Genomic DNA, 24,782 nt, shown 5'->3' with positions numbered 1-24,782 from the left:
AAATAGTGCCTCGGCTACGCAGTAAATTGCGAACGGTCTGTCGGACACTAGTGGCTCTGTTAGTCTATTTATAAACAAACATAATATTATGTTAATCACTTTGTGAAATTGCTTGTCACTAATGCAATACAAGCTGGATTTAGCGCTGAGCGCTGATGTACTTTTAAATTTGCCAAGTCACAGTAATAGTTATAGCTCGTACACCGGTCCGAAGCAACAAATACCGGTTCTGATAGATCCCCCGATCTATTAGACAAAATTAAAACAATTAATTAGATACTAAAATAGCTGCTGATCGATTCATCTGCATATTGTTTTATCTCTAGTTTCAGTTCTCGCAATATTCCAGAAAACGGAGGACCAGTTAGTGAACACATTAAATTGTGATTCATTGTTTTGATCTGAGCAGAACGGACGCTGCAGGCTGCTGCTCTGTTTTATGAGCGTCACTTCAGGCCGTTTTACAAGCTAACTGACTGGACTGCATGTTTGCAAACTAAACCCCCCTCCACACACACACACACACACACACACACACTGAGGAGGAAGTAGGACACTCAGCCCTTCATTCATGTCAAACACACGTTATAACTGGGTCGCTCCACACTCGAGGCGGCTGCGTCTGAATTTCACAGAGATGATGACGGTAAACTTTATTCTGGAAATGAGACGAGCGCTCAGTTCGGAAACAGTTTTCAGTTCTTGATCACGCAAAGCTGAAAATAATCGTAGTGTCACAGAGATCAAAGCTTTTTGGGACCTAAAATACAAACACAAATATCTTGTTTCTGCATTGCATTCTGGTCTTCTTCTTGCTCCTGTTGGTGCAGTTTTGATTGTGACTCTGTGACGGATCTCTGCCGGTATGACTGTTGTGAATATCAATGCTGTTTGATCACATTATCAATAATAATGCTTTCGGACAACTGCTGTTGTGTTCACGACATCCAACAATCTGACATCTGATATATAAGAGCTAACTGCTCTTTAATGCAAGAAATGATTAAATCTCATCACCCATTTCACAAGGTTTATTATGGTTTGTGTTCTGGATTTGATTTTTAACAGCGCAGCTCGTAGATGCTGGAAAACGGTTGATGATGATATAAAGTTTAAATAATCTGACTTTAATGAGCTAAAACATGAAAAAAAAACACCGCTTTAACAGTCTCACTCATGGGTATGGGTACCCACGAGTCTCCCCTTTACAGACCTGCCCTCTTTATGATAATCACATGACATTTTTTGCATGGAGTATAAATGTGTTATTTTTGTTTATTCTAAAAATGATGTGTTTGAATATTTCTGCATGCTGGGGTCCATAAACAGTCTTGAATTACATAAATTGGGTATCACGGTAAAGCTGAGGCTCTTGTGGATCCAATGAGCCCAACTGTATTCATGTGTGATGATGTAAGTCTCCATAGGAGACATTTCAATGTAGTCTGACCATTTTTTTTTTTTAAACTTGACCTCCCTGTATAAACTGACCTGTGGTGACCTCTAGGATAATCACAGCCTCATGAAACTTTACAACCACAAGCCAGAGCACTAGAGCATTCAGAGGATGGATGGCTTTCCTAGGTAGATTAACAATAAGGGGGTTTCTGAGCAGTTTCCTGAACAGAAGTGCTCGCCATCCAATCGCCAAAAAATGCAATTCTTGCAGAAATCTCCAACTGTCAAAAGTTTTGAAACCAAATCCCAGCATGACTTTTTTCTATGGTCTTCCTCAGGGTCTTGGTGTCTTAATGTGGTATTTTGGAGGGATTATTGATCGTTTTCATCAATTCTCAAGTGGTAAAAAATTATTAAATTTAGCACCAAATCTGTGTAAAATTGCTGCAGCAACTTATGAGACATAATAGAGAACGAGAATGACCATAATATACTTCTATCATAATGTTCTAAACCATTTTACACTTTCACAATTTATTACAATTAATTAATTAATCAAATTTTTAAAAAAAAATTCTGATTAATGACTAGAAGAACTTGACACACAGTGCTGTGCTGCATCTCAAATTATTCTCCACGTTCCCAGCTTTCAGATGATGTACACCACTTCTATGTGACACATACTGTTGACCTGCTATCTCCCCCTAAAGACCCCCTGTACCCCTCTAAAAAAGACAAAAACGGGTCTATGAAATGAAAAACATCTTCTCACCTCTGATTAGTTTATGAGCTCTGCTGGTGTTACAGTAAGTCCACCAGGAGCATGACGTTCTTAAAATACAAAATAAAAAAGTTCATTGAGTTTAAGTCCATTGAGCTCTTTTACAGTTTAGATCTTGAACACGTTACAGATGTAAAGAGTTTAAACTCTTGCAGTGACTACATCGTCCTGTGATGGCGGTGAACTCGGTGGGATGGGTGATATTTAAGAAGCTTTTGTGTAGGAGGGCATCTGCAGCACATCGGAGGCGTCTTTTCTCATAATTATAGATTTTAGTGAAGCATCTGAACGTCATGTTTTAGCAGCAGCCAGTAAATCGCTTCACAGAGAGCAGAGCCGAATGTGGAGGCAGGAAGACTAATCGATAGCAGAGGTCACACTGTGACCACTCTGTACAATTATAAGACTTTCCATTGAAGCACTTAGATGACCTCAAACTGCTCTTCTTCTCTGGTTTAGTCATTCAGCCGTTTCCACTCCAGTTAGGCTAAAACGCCTCTGATGCGGTGAATCTGTTAAACAGGTTGGAAAGTACATTCTGCTGTAAACTAATTCCCTCATGTTCTCTGCGTTCACACATCGAAATCCCAGGATATGAAATCCCATCAGAGAGGGAACTCAGAGCAGGCACTATATATATATATATAACTATGTAATACTAGCTTGTTGGGAAGGAGGTTAAATAATGCTCCAAAATTACGCTAAATTTTGGTGAGCAAAAACTGGCATGGCTATTTTCAAAGAGGTCCCTTAGTATAATAAAAGTATAATAACACCAAAGATTGAACCAGATGGCGCCTCATATTATCTACTTGATCATCATTTACGCCAACCACCCATTCTTCATCTTCTATTCATTCAAAACCAACGTCAGAACTACCAGACAGAGTTTGGAACAACAAATTAATTGAACAAACATTTTTGTTTGCCCAATGTCGGCTGGGATCGGCTCCAGCTCCCCCGCGACCCCTAACGGGATAAGCGGTTGCAGATGGATGGATGGATGGATTTTTGTTTCAGTGGCTCAAAACATAAATACATATTCCAACTTTATCGTGGTTTAAAAGCAGGTAGACAAGTTTGAGACGGCTCAATTTCAGAAGAGGAACCATCTAGCAGGGAGGGCAACCCCTCAGAGGTGCCTTCACTCGAAATGCAGGACAAACTGGGTAACCCACTTGTTAAAAATTCCCATCAGCCTTTTCTTCTTTTTTAGTCAGTGCTCCACATCAGATCACAGAGGGAGCAGAAATGCAAATGGGCTGCTTTGAACCATAAAAGCTGCACTCTAATAAGAAGGAAACTTCTAATAAGGAGTTTCAGTAGAAGTGAAATGAATCTATTTCTGTGATGACATGATGGAACTTGTTCAAAGTTTCACCAGTATGTCCAGTTACACTTTGTACTGGTTGTTATTTCATTGTGTGAAGCTGTGGACACTTGATGATATAACACTGTGAGCTGGTTAACAGTTCTTTTGTCCTTAAATCATTGTGAGTAGTTTGTGTGCTTGTGTTGCCTAGCAGTATTCATTGTGTGTTTTAGCCACTGGGAAGCATAGGAACTAGAGACTGTAGGTGGACGTAGTCACCGTGACGTCACCCAAGCATTCCCTGCTTTATGGTCTATTTGACTCTAAATGGGACCATAATTTACTAAATGAACATCATGCTGTATTGAAGAAGACTTGAAACTAGCGATTGAGACCATAAACTCATGTTTACAATGTTTACTGAGGTAATAAATCAATTGAGAAGTAGGGTCATTTTCTCATTGACTTCTATACAATAAGACTTCTTTTTGCAACCAGAGGAGTCGCCCCCTGCTGGCTGTTAGAAAGAATGCAAGTTTAAGGCACTTCCTCATTGGCTTCACTTTTTAAACCCGGAGGTTGGCGCCTGATTAGAACAAGCTGAAGTCCAATATTCTCTCTCTTTTAGCTCTGTTTTTGGTCTCTACCAACTCCTGAGGGAAACATCTGTCTCTTTAGCTGCTAAATGCTCCACTATGTTCACCAACAAGTCTCTAACTGTGTCTGTCTGCTGTTTGCTGCGTAGCTATGACAGCGGTGAGAGTGAACCACAACAGTAAAGTTGTGGGCCGGCCAAATAAACATAGAGCTGAAACTCACTATAAAGCTCTGTAAAGCTGAGTCACGTTGTCATTTCATACATTGTTATCATGAGAATATTGAATATAGCTGCTTTAAGGAAAGGATGCCATTCCATTTTTTTTATGTGGACTTCAAACATTTGGTTTGAAGGTACAGAAAGTGAACAGTTCATCCTGATAATCATGTTTGCTCTCAGCTCTTCTTCACTGAGCTGCCGTCTGCTCACAGAGAGGATGTGTCGGACTACAGAGTCTTACTTTGTCTTCTTTAAGACAACAGGGATTACAGGCCTCAGGAAGATTAAATTGTGTCAGCTTTCAGCTGCCCTCAATACAGGAAACACCCCACTGACAGGAAGACAACACAGCAGCCCTGAACTACAATAAAGCTGGCGTGGTACAGTCAGCGTTTGATTCCCATTTATGAGCCTCTCAAAGTCTCTCATTAGCTTCAAATATAGATGTACTGCATCATTTCTTTGTCAGCATAACCACGACTCAGGCCTGTCACGATAACTACTTTTGTTGGATGATACATTGTCTTAGAAATAATTGAGATAAACGGTATTATTGTCATTTTAAAACCATTTTATGCCACTGGTATAATGATAATAGCATAATAATGTATACACTTTCACTTTTAATTCTTGATAACATAAAGAAACTGGAATTGGAATGTGGGAAAAATATTTAATAAAATATAATTATTATATATATATATAAAAAAAATAAAATTAAATGGACTATCGGGCTCTGTTAACAAGATCGCTGTCACACACTTTTTAATAGACTGAATGAACCGACAAAGTACACGGAGTCGGATACAAGTGCAGCAGTTTTAACAGCTTTTGACCTATTAATTAGAGAAAATTCCCGCGCTGACGTGCTTATATACATGGCTTTAAATACAGATCACTTCCTGAACAGATCTTCACTTCAGCAGATGGATTTATTAGTAGTTTATCTTTGGAAATCATGCTAAAATCACATATCTATTCAAATGAAATGGTTTAAACTCACTACCCACAGACGACTAATACTGTCGGGATGCAGCATTCGTCTTCGTGTTCTTTTGCCCTCTTGTTATACTTAAAACTAGTGTTCCAAGGCTAAGCACAAGAAACTAACTATACAACAAAGCAAAAAAAAGTATCCATGGCCTAACTGTTTTCAGAGAAAATACTTAAATTTTGTAGTCGTACATGTGATTGCATTCACACCACAAACCAACCGAACCGAGACCGTTGTTTGGTTCGTTCCAGGGTTCGATTGACAGCTTTCACACCGGCCCAAATGAACCGTACCAACCGGTCAAATGGGCCGAAGTTCATTTTAACCGAACCAAACAGGTTAGGTGTGAAAGCACCCTAAAATTTCTGACTTCACAGGGGTCAAGGGTCAACTACTAGAATGTTAATTATTTAAAAAAGCATCATAACTAATAAATAACAGGCAACTATTCAGTGAGTTCTTTACAGTCTCTAACACCATCGAGTAGAACGGGACAAACTTTCAATTGGATTGCCATAATAACACACAATGAGGAGTTACAAGCAAGCACGGCAGCTCATTTTGCTCATACTGATCAGAGCTATTGATGTGTTGATCGACAGTGAGATAGACCAATCGGGTTTGTTTACAAACCTCACTTAAACAGTGGGCAGCACACTGGTGTTCTTTAATGTCTCCTTTTGAGTGGATGAAAACTATAACTTCTCTACAAACTTGTGGGAAGACAAACTACTAAAACTGATTTCATTTCTGTATAAAATCAATATCCACTACTGTGCATTCCCACACACCAAAGCCCCCCGAGGAGCTGCTGCAGAAGACATCTTCCATCTGAGAGAAACAAGCAACACCTCCGTCCTGCTGGACAGGCAGCGTGGGAGGACACACAGCTGAGCAGCTCATCACACACAACTAATCAACACAAACTAATCTCAGCTCTCTGAATCTTTCTCGTTATCAAAATGATTTTAGTAGTTTGCGTTTGAAGTGTTCCTGCTGACAGCTGGGCTGATGTGGTGTTTGGTTGATGTACTGGTGTCTTCAGTCAGACTTTAGAAGTAACAATTGATGTTTCAACAAATCACGCAATGATCCTTGACACAACTTTGACTTGGTGTGTAGGATTACTGTCCATCAGCAGCGATATCTAGGTTCTTTTGTAGAAAAAACACGTTTTAAAAAATTTACTTTTGGAAGTTGTGAGTCGATTCAGAATCTTAGGGTTCTTTGACATCAGGGACCCGGATCCGAGTACACTTGACCCCAAAGTCCAGTTTGTTTGATTAGTGTGAACGCTCCGTACTGTACTGGGGCACGTTTTGTCGATCCGTACTCAAGTCCACTTGAAAAGGTGGTCCTGAGTACGGATCATGTGTACTCGGGTACGGTTCGCATCAGGTGTGAAAGCCAACTGCACCGAAACACGGAAGTGGACCGCTATTTAACGGGAGTAACGTTAGCAGTCAGCGTGTAGTTGAAAGGGGAGGCTTTTTTCAACGCCGCCGGTCTCCTCCGAAATCTGTACGCGCACGACATGCGCCATAAAGCTGGAAGGCAGGCAAGAGGGTGGTGTTTGTTATTTTATTTTGGTAATAAATGGTCAGCCGCCGAAGAACGAGTATCGCTCAGCTGCTCAGCGGGCGGAAGGAAAGAGAGACAGCGGGGGAGTCGGCATATTTTCACATCAAACTCTGTGAAATAAGAGTTTATTCCAACCAAACCAGAAGTGGTGATAGTTAGAAAGACTAACGATGACGTTTATTGTGAGTTTTATTTTGTCTCTGTCAAGTTTGAATGAAGTGTTTTACGATGCTCCGCCACTAGAGCAGCTGATCTCAACATAAACAAATACATGTGGATAATGACGCAAGAGCACTCTGGTACGGAACAACTTTTCTAATGTGAAAGCTGAGCGGCGGGGGAGTGGAGAGGGGAGGCAATCATACTCGGGCACGATACGAATCAATCATACCGAATATGAAAACGCCCTTAGAAGATAAGAATCTTCATTCTTACATGAATTGATTCGTTCGTCCTCCATCACCCAGCAAGTGATCCTCGATCCTTGACGTGGACTTGTCTCAAATAACTTCTTTTTTTACTTGGAATTGCTCTGATAGACCAGAGTCTCTGCAAGTTGACTTTCATAGAAATAAGTGGAAACAAAAAGCTGCCTGGAAAGAATGAAATCAATCTAAAGACTGAGATTTGGAAATTGGGAAGCGGCGATGAGCTGCAGTTAGTTGGCTAAAACATGTAAAAGTAGTCTGTACTGTACTTCAAACAACAAGGCCATAGAGTTTTCTTTTCCCTTGTCATAATACAGTCATCTGAGCCTCTGTAACCCCATTTAACCACCTTCCATAATATCCACGACGCCCCACCCCAAAAGACACACAATATGCTGGATGACTATAACCCCTCGCTGACACCGTATTAACGATGCAGCAATATTTTGGGACACAAAGAAGAGTCCTGTGGGAGGGGGATTTCCCGCCGCTTAAATCTGGAGCAGTGAGGGGATTAATCTTCCAGGGAGCCGGAGAGGAGGAGATGAAGAGACGGAGAGATGAGAGGGTGGAGGGTGAAGGGGAGGATAAGCTGCTGAGAGAGAGAGGGGTGACGGAGGGGTGATGGTCTGTCTGATAAACTCTGTCTGAGTCTTCAGAGAGCTGGATCTTTGCTCTCAGGGAAAAGCTGTCATATCCAAGGTATGATTTCACCAAGGCAGGGTTAGGTAGGAGTTGCCAGTGATCAATAAAGTTCAACATTTTCTTTTTTTGTAGGAGGCCAAAAAGTAACCAGTAGACGAAAAGCGTCTGCAACAGAGATCAGAATTATTCATCTCTAAACTCTAAACCATCATGTTCTTTATTCGCTGGGAATACAACATACATCACATCACTGCACCATGGCAACAAAACTCCCCTTAATCTACACAGATGCTGGGTCACCATAGCAACCAGGCAGAGTGGAGGTTTCTGGCACAACTTTGGCTATATGAAAGGTGCATGGAGACGAGAACGCAGGGTCAAAACTCTACATGTGTCGGTCTGACAGTAGTTGTTCGCAGCATTAAACAACCATATAAATGATTGCAGTATGGGCTTCATCAGGTCCTCGTTGAGTGCATGAAAACACACTGAATGAGTGAAAATAAATTACATTGTAATAACTACACAGTTATGTGTGCATGCTTGGATGTGCTGACTGTCTGATGGTCGGGTCTAGAAGGTAACACGCAAATTGTGAAACTCTCGCGAGATGGTTAAGGTTAGGCATTTACCTGGAATAGTTAAGGTTAGAATAGGGATGTCACGGTGAGGAAATTTACCCACCGGTTAACAAACTTGTGACAACACCGGTGTTACCGATTACACCGGACATTTTACAAGAAAAGATGATCCTCAATATCTGTAGATCGCTTATTGTGATCTTTTACTCTTGATGGCTGCGTGTCTGGCCTCTCCGGTACAGCTTTTGCTATAGGGCCGCAGGTTTCCACATGGCGCTGCGCACACTGGTGGTGAGCGATTGTCTCATTAACATTGTAGCATTGGGTTTAAATCAGAAATATTGCCAAATAGGCACTTTTACTTTTCACTTTGACACCAAATCCTCCGCCATCGTCTCGTCTGTCAACTCTCTCTCGTCCTGTGTGTGGAATCTGACTCCTGCTACTCTGTGCTGAGACTTCGTACAGAGCGGACACTTTCACTTTCAGTTTGTAGTGCAAAAATTATCTAAATGGGTTTTATTTCTATAAAAAAGGCAAGGGGCAGTAATGTAATTGGTGTATGCCCAAACACCATGTAGCACCGACCACCACGGCAAGCCTAGGTTAGGATAGGTCGTCAGGCAGCGAGTCTTGCTAGAGTTTTTGCAAGTTTTTGCCTGTGTTCGCAATTTGCGGGTTACCATCTGGACACTACCCGGTCTGATTGACTGATTGGTTGGTTGGTTGGTTGGTTGATTGATTAATGGCAGCTGAGCTAATTTGTATATTCTCCACATCTGTAGTTCAGCAAGTAGCAGTTAGGGAACACAGAACCTCCAGAGAAACATCCGTATCGTCGTAGGGGATAACCGATTCTAGAAGGAGGACGAAAACAAAGCTTCCTCAATACAATCTGCCCTCAGCTCGTTACAGTAACAAGATCACATTCCCCACAATCTTCCATTCTCTTCATTTCTATTTTGCAAAGGAGTGTTGGCACATCTGAGCTACCCACGCCGCTGGCATCACCACGACGTCAAACTCCACGACGTCAAACTCCACGGCTCTGGTTTTACAATAGAGGTGAAAAGACGGATGGAAGGAGGGGAGGTGTAAATGAGACAGAGGATGATGGGAGGAAGTGTTTTGATATGATGCCCAGAGGAGCAGATATCAAGAGACAGAGATGGGGAAGGCGAAGGGGGAAGGGAAGGCTTTGGGATGAACAGGAATAGCGGCGTGTCGAAGTCCCTTGCCCACTCACTTCTTCCCCTCGGGGACCGTCGACGACACGCGTGCTCCTCTGAAGCTGACAAGACTTTAATTAGAACAACATAAAGCCTTCAAGAGCAGAGCTGAGGAGGACGAGGAGGAGGAGGAAGGAGCAGAACAAAGAAAGTCCTCGCCAACTATGCAGTCTGTCACATCGCAGGAAGGTCTGCAGAGAGTTCTGTGGGAGCTACGAGGGGAATACCGTCATGTTGGAGGAATCCTTTTTCATAACAAGATAACAGTAATCATAATTGTGTTCTGGCTTATGACCCAATTTCAGGATTCAACAATTCATGTGACACCATGGATCATCCCCATGAAAATCCATTGCAGATTTTGTGGGAAAGTATCTGTTGCGATATTGCTCAACCAAAGTTTGAGGCAGACAGATGGACAAACTAACTGGCTGACTGATCAACATTATCAACTCTTGCAGGGTTAAAAAAAAAAGAAAACAGCGATGCCAAGAGGTTCACTTAAACATGATGATGTGTAGCAATAACCACCAGCGTAACTGTTGCGTCACCAGATACAAAAGAGTTTCTCAGTTAAATAAAGCCTTTATCTTCTGTCTTGTCACCAATGACAGTAGCGTCCGTCCCCTATGATCCACCAAGTGATTCTCAGCATTCACCCCTCCGATGTTGCCCAGCCTCCTCAAAATGCTAATCAGATGTGTTAACAGCAACACAGACATGACTAGCTGAGCAGATTCTCAGTAAGCATCACCATTATCTAAAAAAGACCAAACTAGTCCGAGCTAGGGCTGCCCGTCTTAGTCGATTAGTCAACTAATCGGTCGTTTTGGTTTTAATCGACTGAGATTTCTTTAGTCAATTAGTCATTTTTGTAATCCTTTTTCACGTTTAATGACTTAATTCCAAGAAACTGATGAGCACATGTCTGGTAAACACAAGATTTGTGTGGTGCTTTTGTGTTTCCTTGTGGAGAAACTCTGTTTTATAGATCTGTTGATTAAATCAACTAATCAATTAGTCGACAAGTGTTAGTCGACTAGGAATTTCTTTGGTCGAGGACAGCCCTAGTCCAAACCATCAATGATGAAATGATCAGAAACAGAACTTTAGTTTTTCTGAGATGAACAGAAACAAAAGATTTAGACTTGGACTCTAGTTGGACAAAAAAAATTAAGACTTGACTTGAGACTTTTCTCGAATTACTTGTAACTAGACTTGGACTTGTCTAAAGTTCTGATTTGAGTAGGTCATGTCTCAAATAACTTAACACTTGACTTACACTTGCACTGTCAGATTTGAGACTTGACTTGATCTGGGCTCAAATAACTTCTGATTTGACTTGTAATTGCTCTGACAGCCCAGTAACTTGACTTGGACTTGTCTCAAATAACTTCAAATTTGACTTTTACTTGTCCTCTTAGATTTGAGACTTGACTTGTACTTGGAAAGTGACTTGGCTTTTTTTCTCAAATAACTTGAGACTTGACCTGGAATTGCTCTGACTGACTTGAGACTTGATTTGAACTTGTCTCCAATAACTTGAGATTTGATTCAACTTGTTCCAAATAACATGAGATTTAGCTTGGACTTGTCTCAAATAAGTTGAGACCAGACTTGCCCACTCAGATTTCAGACTTGACTTGACATTGTCTCAATTAACTTGGAACATGATTTGGCCTTTTCTCAGATAACTTGTGACATGACTTGAACATAACTTGAACAACTATTGACTTGACTTGGCCTAGCCTCAAATAATTTCTGCTTTGACTTAGACTTGTTTGAAATAACTTGAGACCTGACTTGGAATTGCTCCGACAGACCAGAGGCTTGAATTGAACTTGTCTCCAATAACTTGATATTTGATTTAGGCTTATCTCAGAAAAACTTTTGACTTGACTTCGACTAAAATAATTTGGGAGTTAAATTGGACTTGCCATCATAGAATTGAGGCTTGACTTAGACATGTCCCACAAGACTTAAAATCAGCTATGCCGATATGCTGGAGTGAGCGTAGCGTCACCTTAAAGCTCTTTATATCTCCACCAGAGAATGATAATACCAAGCCTGACCCTGTGCGACTGTTATTCATGGGTTGAAGCATCGACCTCCTTGGGGACCGGAGGAAATTGGCTGCTTTGGCCATATTGGAGGTCCAGCACTGAGGCACAGTAAGAGGCAGTGATTTATTAGCGTCACGCTCTTGGCTCACTGCAGAAGAAAACACAAGAATGTGCCCTCATATCTGTTCCCCAGAGAAAACTCTGAGACTGAGCTTAAAAGGAGAATAAGGAGAGGAATGAAGACTATTGCTGTACAATATTACCTAAATCTCCCCACAGGGACCATCTGTCTTTTATCTCAACTTGCTGTACTGTTATTGATTTGCTCTGTGTGCATTAAGGCTGTGTAATGTCAAGAATCTGGCGATACATATCATGATAAAGGGGTAACGATTCGATATATTGCGATACTGTAAGCAAGGCGATTTACCACGATTTTTCATAGTATAAAGAACACACCAATATTTTCACAATTCTTTGCCAAAAACTGCATGTGATTATAATAAAATGGGCATGTCTGTAAAGGGGAGACTTATGGGTACCCATAGAACCCATTTTCATTCACATATCTAGAGGTCAGAGGTCAAGGGACCCCAAAAATGGCCATTTTTCCTCGCCAAAATTTAGCGCAGGTTTGGAGCGTTATTTAACCTCCTTCCCAAAAAGCTAGTATGACGTGGTTGGTATCAATACATATGATATCAGTATCTTCACTCTAGTTTTAAAACTGAGTCCGCTATAACCTCCGAAATATTGATTGCGTTAATGCGTTAAAGAAATTAGTGGTGTTAAAACACGCCATCTTTGACAGCCCTTTTCAGGTGATTATACACTAAAGAAAACATACTTATTAATATTATATTCCATTTCTGCCAATAGATCACTACACACTGCTAAATGCTACACACTTGGAGGCTCCCTCACAGGAAATTTGGGTTTTAATTTTTCTCCTTGACTGAGGCAGAAACCTGCGTCTGTTATTATCCAATATTATTACCATCATTATCTCTTCTGATAAGCACCCTCGTTAAGTGGATCTAATTTCAGCGCTTCAGTGTGTACGCACATTATCCACTGAGTCTGAGGCAGGCTGGGATTCCTGCTCACTGGATGTAATGGAGTCAGCAACGCGCCACACACACTGCATCTATCAGACCAGAGGAATTCACTGTGTGTGTATGTATGTGTGTTTGTGTTTCTGCACTCGGCCCAGATACCACCTACGCTTCACACTTATAAACTCAACTTGGTGTGTGTGTGTGTGTGACAGAGAGCCTGCCAATCCTCACTCACTGCTTAAAGTATGTGTGTGTTTGTTTGACAGTGTGTGTGGGTGTATTGTGTACTGTGTCATATGTGTGTGTGTGTGTTCAGAGCGCCCAGGAATTTTGTCTTCACGTTTGTGTGTGTGAGCTATCAACACTTCCTGGTAATTCTCAGCCTCCCACTTTTGCCAAACAGTATAGAAGCAAAGAGACGAAACTCCGGTGTTTTTTTATTTACAACAGCCGCTGCCGCCATTTTGGACTGAAAACACTTCTTATATTTACGATATATTTGTATTGTTCATTTCGGTAGAGACATTAAAATTATGACAATACAATAGAAATAATTTAGTTTTACTTTTGTACGGCACTGTTTAGGCGGACGTTTTACTGGTGTCCGGTAGTTGCTTTCAGTCCAAAATGGCGGAAGCGTAGCTCTGCTGCTAGGCGCTGATGTTGCAATGGAACGAACAATTGACTTTCTCTTCTTATCAATAACGTTCTTTGCTCTTGCCTCAAACTCAGAGCTGTTGACAATGGGAGGTCATCGCGAGATGGTTAAGGTTTGGCCTTGACCTAGAACATTTAAGGTTAGGATAGGTCGTCGGGTAGCAAGTCTCGCAAGAGTTTTTGCAAGTTTTGATCTGATCAGATTTCACAATTTGAGGGTTACCTTCTCGACACAACCGTTTTTTTCTGGCTCACCGTTTCCTCACAGATGTGGAGTTACTGACATGTTTTTTTTGGGAATAAGCTCAGGCATCTTTGTGAGCCAGAATTTTTTCTAGTAATTAGAGTAGATCATAGGGATGGGTACCGAGAACCAGTCTTCAACTGGTGTAGTTTCCAAATTGGTCAAAATCTGACCTGACCTATCAATGAGATCCTTTAGCAGTCTGTGCTGTGATTGGCAATAATGTCCTTAATTTATTAATTTAACAACAGGACTGTCACTATCCTGTCAACCTGGACCCTATTTTCATGTTTTTTTGTCTAACTGACTAATAGTGACAACAATTTCTGAAACTGGTCCAGTATTGAGGGAGAGCGCTGTAACCGACAGCATCTCATGGGCTAAAATGTAATCCTATCAGGGCAAACTGGCACGGTCATATACGTCCACTAAAAGTGCTTGTTTTCGCCTTGAGACGCTCTGATTGTTATTATAAGTGTCTGCTATTATGGAAAGAGTCTCGCTCAAGGAGAAGTCTCGTTCTGAAATCTGGTGAGGTGACGTGTTGCCGGAAGACAACGGTGGAATAATGGATACATCCATGGTGGGTTAGGGTTAGCCGGGCAGAGTTTAATGTGTTGGAGTACAAAAAGTCTAGCTTAGTGTTATCTAAAAGAATTTCAATGGTAGCAGTCCTGGTAAAGGATCCGGGCAGTTTTAGACAGACTTGACCCCTGTGTGCATCCCTCAAGTCAAAACACACACAAAAAGAGGACATCCTCTCTCTTTGACCTGCATCAGTACTGTGGTTCAGCAGTGGGTTTGATCTGTTCAGAGGAGGTCAAACTGGAATCAGGTCATCAGTCTGACTGAATCAGTCAGCGGTTTGGAGAGTCTGGTTATAGCTGCATCCACGATGCCCTGAAAGATATCCCACTAACTCACACTAAACGCCAAGTCAGATCCACCGTCTTCCAGACGACCCCGCTGGCAACGCGCTCAGGAAATGATTCACAACTACAGAGACAACATGATTATCCAGAGAAACTCTACAGAGAGCGTGAAAGCAGAACAAGCGTCAGGTCCTCCATCACCAAGACTCAGCTTCACTCAGCTTCACTCAGCTTAAGCTCCTCAAAGGTCAATAGTTTATATTACTGTTTGATCATCCTCATTTTACCCCGTTCATATCTCTGTTTTTACACTTTCAGTGTTAAGCTTCTCCTGTTGTGTTTTATTCCTGTTAAAACACTATAAAACCTAAATAAAGGTTTGTTTGCTTACAAGCAACCAAGAAGCTCATGGGTCAACTATTCTGGTCTTTCTAGAAAGATGAAACAGCAGGAAAGGCTGAGAACTATTTTAAAAACACATTGAATATGCCAATATATATTTATTGTTACCTTGTTTTAAGTAAAAAGAAATTGCTGGAAGTTATTTTAGGACCTTTCTTCTAATTTTCAGGGTCCGTATTAGAGCTGCAACAATTAGTCGACTAATCAATTAGTCGATCGACAGAAAAATAATCAACTATTTTGATAATTGAATCATCGTTAAAGTAATTTGTCAAGAAAAATTGGCAGAAAATGCTGTTTTCGGCCTCTCAAATATGGAGATTTCCTCCTTTCTTCTGTCTTATATCATATTAAACTGAATATCTTTGGGTTTTGGACAAAACAAGACATCCAAAGACATCACCTTGGACTTTGAGAAACTGGGATGGATATTTTTCACTATTTTCTGACATTTTATACCAAACTATTAATCGATTAATCTCAAAAATAATTGTCGGATTAATCAAAAATGAAACTAATCGTCAGTTGCAGCCCTAGTCTATATTTTGAAATCTGTGCAAACCCCAAAATTACCCAGAAACTTTGGCAAAAAATCGGCTCTGCCTCAAAGCATCACATCATGTGTTTTGGTGAGAAACAATACATATAACTTTGTTATATTTACACAATGTCTATCAAGGCTGCACAGTGAAAGCAGCACATACAAGCTTCAGTCCTTTAATATAAAGAAAAGGTGCATCAGTGTTTATAAAATGCTGTCTCTCACAAAGCAACTGATTGATTTAGATCAAGAAATATTTGATGAAAAAAATATGTAGAAATCTGACTGAGCAACTTTTGATACTTGATTATACGAGCACATTTCAGACAGTAATGAGGCTCGATACCCAGCTCTACTTACAACTTTATTAAACGCACCTCATATCGCCAAATATCTGGGAGCCAAATCTGAATGTCTTGTTGAATCACATGTTTTCTGATCTAGGCAGCCCACAAAAAAACTGACTTGATTGTCTTATGTCACAGTTTGTGGGTTGGTAGGCACTCCAGAAACCCAAATGTATGTGAACAAGCACTGAAAAAGTGAGTTTTACATGATACGTCCCCTTTAAAAAGTTGATTTACTTCCGCACTGCTAGAGTGAAGGGCAGGTTACAGATTTACAGCACACATCAGATCTGTAGAGGTCATTCTTTATGTCTGCATGAGATCAGTTCTCTCATCGAACCGGTTAATCTCAAGAAGCTGGCTGTAAAACACACTGTTCACTCATAAAAAATGTCATGTTTTGCAGAAATAAAGAATAACTAACAGACATCAAGTGTGTTATGAGCTGTTTTAATCCTGTTATTTTTACTTTCTAAACCTCAGTGTTGGCCCCAGACATCCAGCACTGGCCTGGCTGTAGTGTAACTTGTACTGTATTACTGTATAAGCAGAAGCAGTGCTGGCTCTATACACTCCCAGTTCATGTCAGGCTGAAGGGAAAGTGTGCTCATGTCAGGGGAAATCTTGGCTGAAGGCCTGGTTAAACAAAGCCTGGCTACAGCGCTGAGGCGTGGCTCGGCGTGGCATTCTCCTCTGCAGCGGACGCCCGTCTGAAAAAACAAGCAGGTGTGCATGCCATTCCTTATACGGCTGCTTTACGCAGACAAACAGACAGACAGAAAAGAGTGTTAAGGAGGAAGGAGAGGAGGAACGAGGTCGTCCGGCTGGGTTTCAGAAACCTGGGCTGGGCCCTGTTTGTGTTGTTGTTGTACAAAGAGAGGGAGGAAGGGTTGTTGTTGCAGCTCGTCGTAGCCGAAGGCAGAGGATCGTCAGGTTCAGCGGTTACATAAGACACTTTTCTTTCCTTCTCATGCATGTAACTACAGAGCTGCATTATTAAGCATCAGAGTGGTACTGCGTTGAGTGAGAAGTGACACTCTGGACTGTGAGGTTTCTGCGTAGTAAGAGGAGCAGAACTGGGGTTCAATACCATTTTGAACATGAATGTGAATCCAGAATTGAGTCCGTTTACCAAATCAAAACAATCCATCTCTGGCTGAGTACAGACAGACACCAGAGAGCACCAGACAACAGCCAAAACAGGGGATAGGAAAGTACAGCCCGTCTCTCAAAGTAGGCACAGCTGGTTGAGTTAACTGAATCAAAAGTCAACTATACGGGAGAGATGAGCTCCTTTAGGGGAAACGTCAATGAGAGCTCAACAGCAACAACAACCTCAAACATGAAGAGCTTCTGTGGAGCGTCTCTGAGTCACCTCCCTCCTCTCACATATTGACAGTTTCCTGGTTGGAAAGTGCAGATGGGTCCCCTTAAAAAACTAGAATACTATATAAAATGATGAGCATCTACTATATACTGTACGTACAATGTGGGGCAAAACAACCCGGGTACACTATACATAATACTAACTCTGAGGGTGTATTAAGACACAAATCGAGTTAAGGAAGTTGCAATAGACAATAATTTCCTGTTTGCAGAATAAACACTCAGCATGCTGAATATAAAAAGTGAAGAATTAAACATGACTGCAGCTCCAGCTGAAAGTCTTCTGCACTAAATCAGGTGCAAACACAGCTCGTGTTGTGACGCAGTGTGTCTCCTGTATAAAGCATGTGCAGGGCTGCGGAGGCTGTACAAACACGGTGCGGAGGAATGTGAACGATGTGTCAAACTGTCTGCACACAAACACACACACACACACACACACACACACACACACAGAGCCGCAGAGGCCCGAGCACATCTGTCTTTCTGTGTCGGGAAATAATATCATTTAATTAGCGAGGGAAATGGGCTGCAGAAACAAGGCAGCGGAAAAGACAAGAGCAAGAGAATTACTCATCGCTCCAGCAGCGATGGTGCACATGCCGAAGGTCTTGTGCAGCAACGACCAACTGGAGGCTCATCAGCTGACTGCACCGATGTTCAATGCACTCACTCCATGCTTCTGCATCCTTTCGCTTGGCTGCACCTTTGTTCTTCACAAACCAGAACTCGTGTTAATAATATAATGTTGATATTAAGATGTGACGTTGGTCCTCGTATCCTTTGTTGCTCAGAAACTTTGCCAATATAGTTTTAGAAAAACGGTCGTAGTAAACTTGGGTAACATCAGTTTACCACAACTGTCAACACTTCCTTTTCACAGTTAAGGCCTACCACTGCCTTCAGTTTTCAAAATGCACTTATTGTGAAGCGTAATATCAGCAACAGCTTTATGTCATTAGCTCCTGGATAAATAGAGCACAACAGAAAGCTGTATTTGATTTACATCTAGTGTTGACACTAATCCAACAGATTGGCCAGTGTAAACAAATAAAGGCTGCTAAAAAAGGTAACAGGTAACGCTGAATCACCTGTACTCTGATGAATCACACGGTAAAGTCAGCATAATGTACATTTCCACAGCACTACTTCCATCACTGCAATAACACTCATATACACAGAAATACCTATTTTCATTCATACTTCAATCTCTTACACGGAACCCTTTTTTTTTTAGAAAGAAAGTCACACATGACAGGTGACTATGAATTGAATTTGTCAGGTGAACCCAGTATGATCATATGGTCAGACACTGTATGCCATCACAAGTTAAGATTAGACTTGTTTTAGGGCTGTCAAAGTTAACGCAATAACCTATTAATGCAAATTAGTTTTATATAATATCAATAAGTATGTTTTCTTTAGTGTATAATCACCTGAAAAGGGCTGTCAAAGTTAGCGCGTTTTAACGCCACTAATTTCTTTAACGCTAGTTAACGCAATCAATATTTCAGAGGTTATAGCGGACTCAGTTTAAAAACTAGAGTGAAGATATTGATATCATATCTATTAATACCAACCATGTCATACTAGCTTTTTGGAAAGGAGGTTAAATATCGCTCCAAACCTGCGCTAAATTTTGGCGAGGAAAAACTATCATGGCCATTTTCAAAGGGGTTCCTTGACCTCTGACCTCTAGATATGTGAATGAAAATGGGTTCTATGGGTACCCACGAGTCTCCCCTTTACAGACATGCCCACTTTATGATAATCACATGCAGTTTTGGGCAAGTCATAGTCAAGTCAGCACACTGACACACTGACAGCTGTTGTTGCCTGTTGGGCTGCAGTTTGCCATGTTATGATTTGAGCATATTTTTTTATGCTAAATGCAGTACCTGTGAGGGTTTCTGGATAATACTTGTCAGTGTTTTGTGTTGTTAATTGATTTCCAATAATAAATATATACATACATTTGCATAAAGAAAACATATTTGCCCACTCCCATGTTGATAAGAGTATTAAATACTTGACAAATCTCCCTTTAAGGTATATTTTGAACAGATAAAAAATGTACAATTAATTTGAGAATAATCGCGATTAACTATCTTAATCGATTGACAGCTCTAATTCGTTAACAAATGGAATAGTGTTGAATATTACGACTTTTTGTTTTTATTTTTTTCTGTTCTCAAAGATGTGATATGGATGTAGAGAGCTGTCCATCCCACTTTATTTGTGATTTAGTGGATCAGTTGAGTGATTTTCTTAATTACATAAGTGATGAAATTTAGAGCTATCTGTATGTATTAGACAGGCTTTGAGTGGCTGTTGGTTGTTGTGTGTCTCAGTGGATGTGTTATGTATTGAGTAATATTGTGGGTTTGTATGTTACTGAATGTATTGATGTATTTTCTTATGAAGTATTGTTAAAAATATGGATGAGGACCCCAGGAAGAGTAGCTAATGGGGGTCTAAATAAACTAAACTAAACTCCAACTCTCCTCATGTTGGTGTATCTGTGTGTTGGCCGGCCGCCGTCCTATCGGCTGTGTATTTATAGCCGAGGCCGGAGAGGAAGGAAGCTGTGCGGCAAACATCCTGAGTGTAACCCGCTCACAAAGCCCACGCATGACTTCACCTCAATGCCGCGTCCCAGCAGCCCCCCCCCCCCCCCCCCACCACCACCACACCCCACCACCACACCCCACCATGCCCCCCAGGGCCAAACACTGCTTTTTATTTTGGGGTGTAATTGGCCGATGGTAACGTCCATAAGGGTGGTTATTTAGAGATTTACCCAGAGTTCCTCTGTGCTCTGAGGGTGGGTATCTGTCCTGATACAAGACATATTTACTTATAAGTTTAATTTGTTTTTAAAAAGTGATTTGTTTGTTTGATTTCTAGTTTGTATTTTTATTCTATTCTTATTTTCATTTAATATACCTAATTAATTAATTAATTATCTATTTATCTTTCTCTATTCATTTGTACGTATTTCTGTCGTGTGCTGAATTTCCCCTCTGGGGATCAATAAAGGTAAATCTTATATTATACAGTTATATGGATATTGGCGTATATTGGCAATAATACATTTCTTTGAATTAATTTAGATTTTAAAAAAAATGTTGTGCTTATGTTTTGCATTTATGTAAAAATAAAAAGTATATTTGCTGATATATTGTTACTAGTTTTTCAAAACTTTCAAAATAGAAATCAGACTCAAAAATTCTGGATTGGTTGGTATAATGTCAACTATCCTTATTTCAATAAATCTTCAGGAACAAGTTGATCAACAGGTGATGAAACTGAAACATGTCACACTGTCTGATTTTATCTGCGGACTATAAACTCCAGCTGGTCCTGAACAAAGTGGATCTGATCAAACCACAGAGAGAATCAGACCGAACCTCCTCCCCTCTCTTCAGGAAACTTCCTTCACACAAGACCTGTTCTTTGTTTCTGGATAATAAACTCTGAGTAATCTTTTCCCATCTTGTGTGCCAGCATCCCCAGTTTCCTCTTCCTTTTCCCTGCTGAGGATTACCTCAGAGGAAGTGACACTCTCGGTCTCAGACGCTAATGATGACATGCAGTCCAGTCTGCAGCAGCACATTCAAACAACACGGCAGCAGAACAAATGGATTTACAGTTGAAATTGGTTTCCAGTCCCGACGGTCAGCCGAGTCCGTCACGCTCTGATCGGCTCCCGGCTCGATGGGAAGGAAAATTAAAAATCAAACGGTGCTGTAGAGTGGAGGACGTTTTACAGTCTTTGCTCTGTGTGCTTCAGTACAAAATTCCTCAAACAGCCAGAAGACACAGAGGACGTTGCTGTGTGATTGGCTGGGAGGTTGTAGTAAAGGTAAATAGTGCACAAATGCCACATAGAGCCACTCATCATTAACTCAGCCTCATAGGAAGTGATTCCCTTTATGGACGCACTGTCATCACAGCACAGGTCGGCCGATGATTCTTGCTTATGTAATATAACAGAGAGACCACACTGAGCTTGAATACACAACCGAAGTACATTTGGTCATCAGTGCATAAAAGATAATGGCTCCTACACACTTTGTGGTAACTGCGAGCCTGCAGGTTCATTGTTGCAGGTCACATAGCGAGATGGGTCCAATAAAATCTTGGTTTCAGTCTGTTTCAGTCTGAACAATGTCAGTTTTGAGGAATGTCAGAATGTGCAGTAAATGTCTGGTGAGTTAAAGGTCCAATATTGTGCTCATTTTCATGTTCATGCTTATATTTTTTGCTTCTACTAGAACATGTTTACATGCTGTGATGTCAAAAAAAACTTTGTTTTCCTCATACTGTGTGCCTGAATATGCCTGAATATGCCTGTATTCACCCTCTGTCTGTGCATTTCAACAGAATTGCGTTGCCAGGCAACAGTTTGGGTCCATGTTTACTTCCTGTCAGCTAATGTCATTCACAAACACTGCAACAGGGAATAAACTGGGACACATTTAGAATGTTTATGTTTAAAACTGAAATGGTGAATGGTGTCATGATTTCGATACTAAATCGGAAATCGATCGAAATTGGCTTCCGATCTTGACCATCGAAATCAAAAGCAGGATCAACAATTTTTTTTTTTCTGCGACCCCGCCCACCTTCATGCTTTACGAAGAGGATATAGCTGTACTCAAGAAACAAGGCAAAAGTGAGCATGGCTCACATACCCCCGCTCACTGCTTCACCCCGACTAAAGTAGGGTACAAATTTAAAAAATGTTGGGCACCCTAGACTTCTAACCCCCAAAAGGCACAACTAGACCACACTGTCAACCATCATACCAAATTTGAAGTTCCCAAGTGAAATAGTTTCTGAGTTCTGCTACGGAAACGAGTGTGTCACGCGAACGGACGGACGGAAAGACACGTGGAGTGCTATACTGACTAAGTTGTTGCGGGGGTATAATGAAACAGCCATCTCACTCATGGTTAAAACTATAAACCAGCAAAAAAAACACTATTACCAACATAATCAACCATGCTCAACATGAAGGCAGTAGATCCAGAACACATTAATAGTTGTTAATATTTAATTCACATCCTAAACTAGAACTACCTCTTCGCGGTTGTATGCCTCCGCCCAGTGATACCCAAACCTTTTCACATCAAAGACCCCTAAACTGACACAAATTAGACCTCAGACATCCATTTGATAATATTTTGTTCCAGGGTCCCCCATCTGATCGGATTTTTCTTTTAGAAGTTTTATTGCAGACAGTGCATGAAAACCAATGAACAAATTAGTCATACATTCTGTCATTGAGCTACTTATGGATGGAATAATGGTGAAAATAAAGTCTTCCCCTTTTTGCTGGCGACCCCCTGGAACCCCCTCGAGGACCCCACTTTAAAAAAAAACCTGCAACAAGTCAAGCTGGAGACTGGAATTTACATCCATGTCTGACATTTGTGCCAAATTTGAAGAAATTAGCTCAAGGCGTTCCTAAGATATCACAAGAATGGGACGGACATGAGGTCACAGTGACCTTGACCTTTGACCACCAAAATCAAATCAGTTCATCCTTAAGTCCAAATGGACGTTAGTGCCAACATTTGAAGAGATGTGGTGTTCCTGAGATATGGTGTTCAAACGTTAGCTTTGTCAAGTCAGGACAGGCTTGGCTTTTTGTTAACTTGACAAAAAAAAAAAAAAAGGCTTATGAAAGAAAATATGAATATTTATAAATTCAGCACCCTATTGGTATTGTACTGACACCAGTATCAGAAAGTTTCAAACACTTCCTGGTCCCGGTTTATTTTTTCTGCCTGTGCATGATTAAACTATTTTAGTTGCTTCTTCTGAGCATACTATTTGTTGCTGTCCAGCAAAGGCTCATAAAGATTATTCACAGGATGTGTCTGCACAAATGTTGAATATCATCAATATCACATAATTCTATTAAAAATAAATCATAATTCTCTTACCAGATAATTCAGAGCAGGGAATGAAATGAGCACCTGCCACCTGCCAAATAACAGGCTAAATGTTGGCTGTGGCAGGTACAAAATTTCAGGTCACCTGCCACCATGGCAGATTAAATTAAAATATTATTTTTCTAAAGCAATTCCTAAATTAAAAATATTCAGTGATTAAGGTTACATGATCCATATTTCTACTCTCTGTTACCACTGACTCAGTGTTTACTAGGGGTGGAAAAAAATATCAAAAATATGGAGTATTGCAATATTATGTTTTATGATACTGTATCGATTCTCAAAAACCCTGTATTGATTTCTAATTAATAGTTTACAAGCAAAGATTAACTCCGTCAATACTTTATTTTATTTGCAAAGAGAAATGCAAATGCAGATCCTACTATTCTGATTGCATAAAAAAGTTACAAACATTTTTTTTTTTACTCAGATTTTATGCATATGGCCGTTTTCCTAAAATTAGATTTAAAAAAAAAAAATCAATATATTGCATTGCTTAGAGTACCGCAATGTATCGCAATACATTGAATCATAACCCCTGTATCATGATACTTATCGTATCGCCAGATTATTGCTAATACACAGTCCTAGTAAGATAAGATAAGATATGATATGATATGATATGATATGATAAGATAAGATAAGATAAGATAAGATAAGATAAGATAAGATAAGATAAGATAAGATAAGATAAGATGAACCTTTATTAATCCCCGGAGGGAAATTCAGGTGTCAAAGCAGCAACATCAGCAAACAGAGTGAAACACAGGAGAGATAATGGTATACAAAAATTATAAAAACAATAATAGAGATATAAAAGATACAGAGTGAATGGGTGAACATAGTGTGTGCAGTCCGTCAATAAATAAATGTAGTGTGTGCAATGAATAAATGTAATATGTACATATGTGCAGTCTATAAAGCGGTATATAGGATGTATAGTGTTTAGTCTAAAGTATTCTACATAGATTTCAGAATTGGCAGAAAAAACAATTGTGTGGCTAGTAGAAATGTTCAGTGACCTGCCCACAGTGGCACATGAGGAAAAAACTGAATTTCAGACCCTGATTCAGAGTGATTATAAACATGCTCTCTTGAATGTGCTGTATTTCTCCACAGCAGTTTGTCAGGTGGGCTTAATCACCATGGCTACAGGAGGACATCCTTTTAAAAAAATATATAAGGTTATGTTAGATCACTCTGAGTAATTTACTCATCATGGCGAGTGTGAACATCTTGAACCAGACTACCTGCCACCACAGAGGAAACACTGGACCCGGTCAGCAGACCGCCTCAGGTTGGTCTCCTAATAGAAACTTGCAGCTGATGCACGCCAACGTTTCGTGACTCAACTATATCACACACTACATGGACATACAAGGTCTACATACATGCGTCCGTTATCGGACAACTAGCTGCTAACCGTCCACTATCCAGCAGAGACTCGGGTCTATGGGTGGTCCTGATTGTTTTGTTCTAGTCA

The 24,782-nt window shown here is 40.6% G+C and overlaps 1 protein-coding gene across 1 annotated transcript in view; it reads right to left on the bottom strand.

Moving 5' to 3' along the window:
- The window catches only part of LOC141764574 (striatin-like), a 54,573-nt gene that overhangs the window by 28,601 nt on the left and 1,190 nt on the right, over positions 1-24,782 (bottom strand). The window lies entirely within an intron of this gene.

The sequence above is a fragment of the Sebastes fasciatus genome, chromosome 3 (assembly GCF_043250625.1).
Source record: "Sebastes fasciatus isolate fSebFas1 chromosome 3, fSebFas1.pri, whole genome shotgun sequence".
Classification (NCBI taxonomy): domain Eukaryota; kingdom Metazoa; phylum Chordata; class Actinopteri; order Perciformes; family Sebastidae; genus Sebastes; species Sebastes fasciatus.
This window is presented reverse-complemented; position numbering and strand designations above follow the sequence as displayed.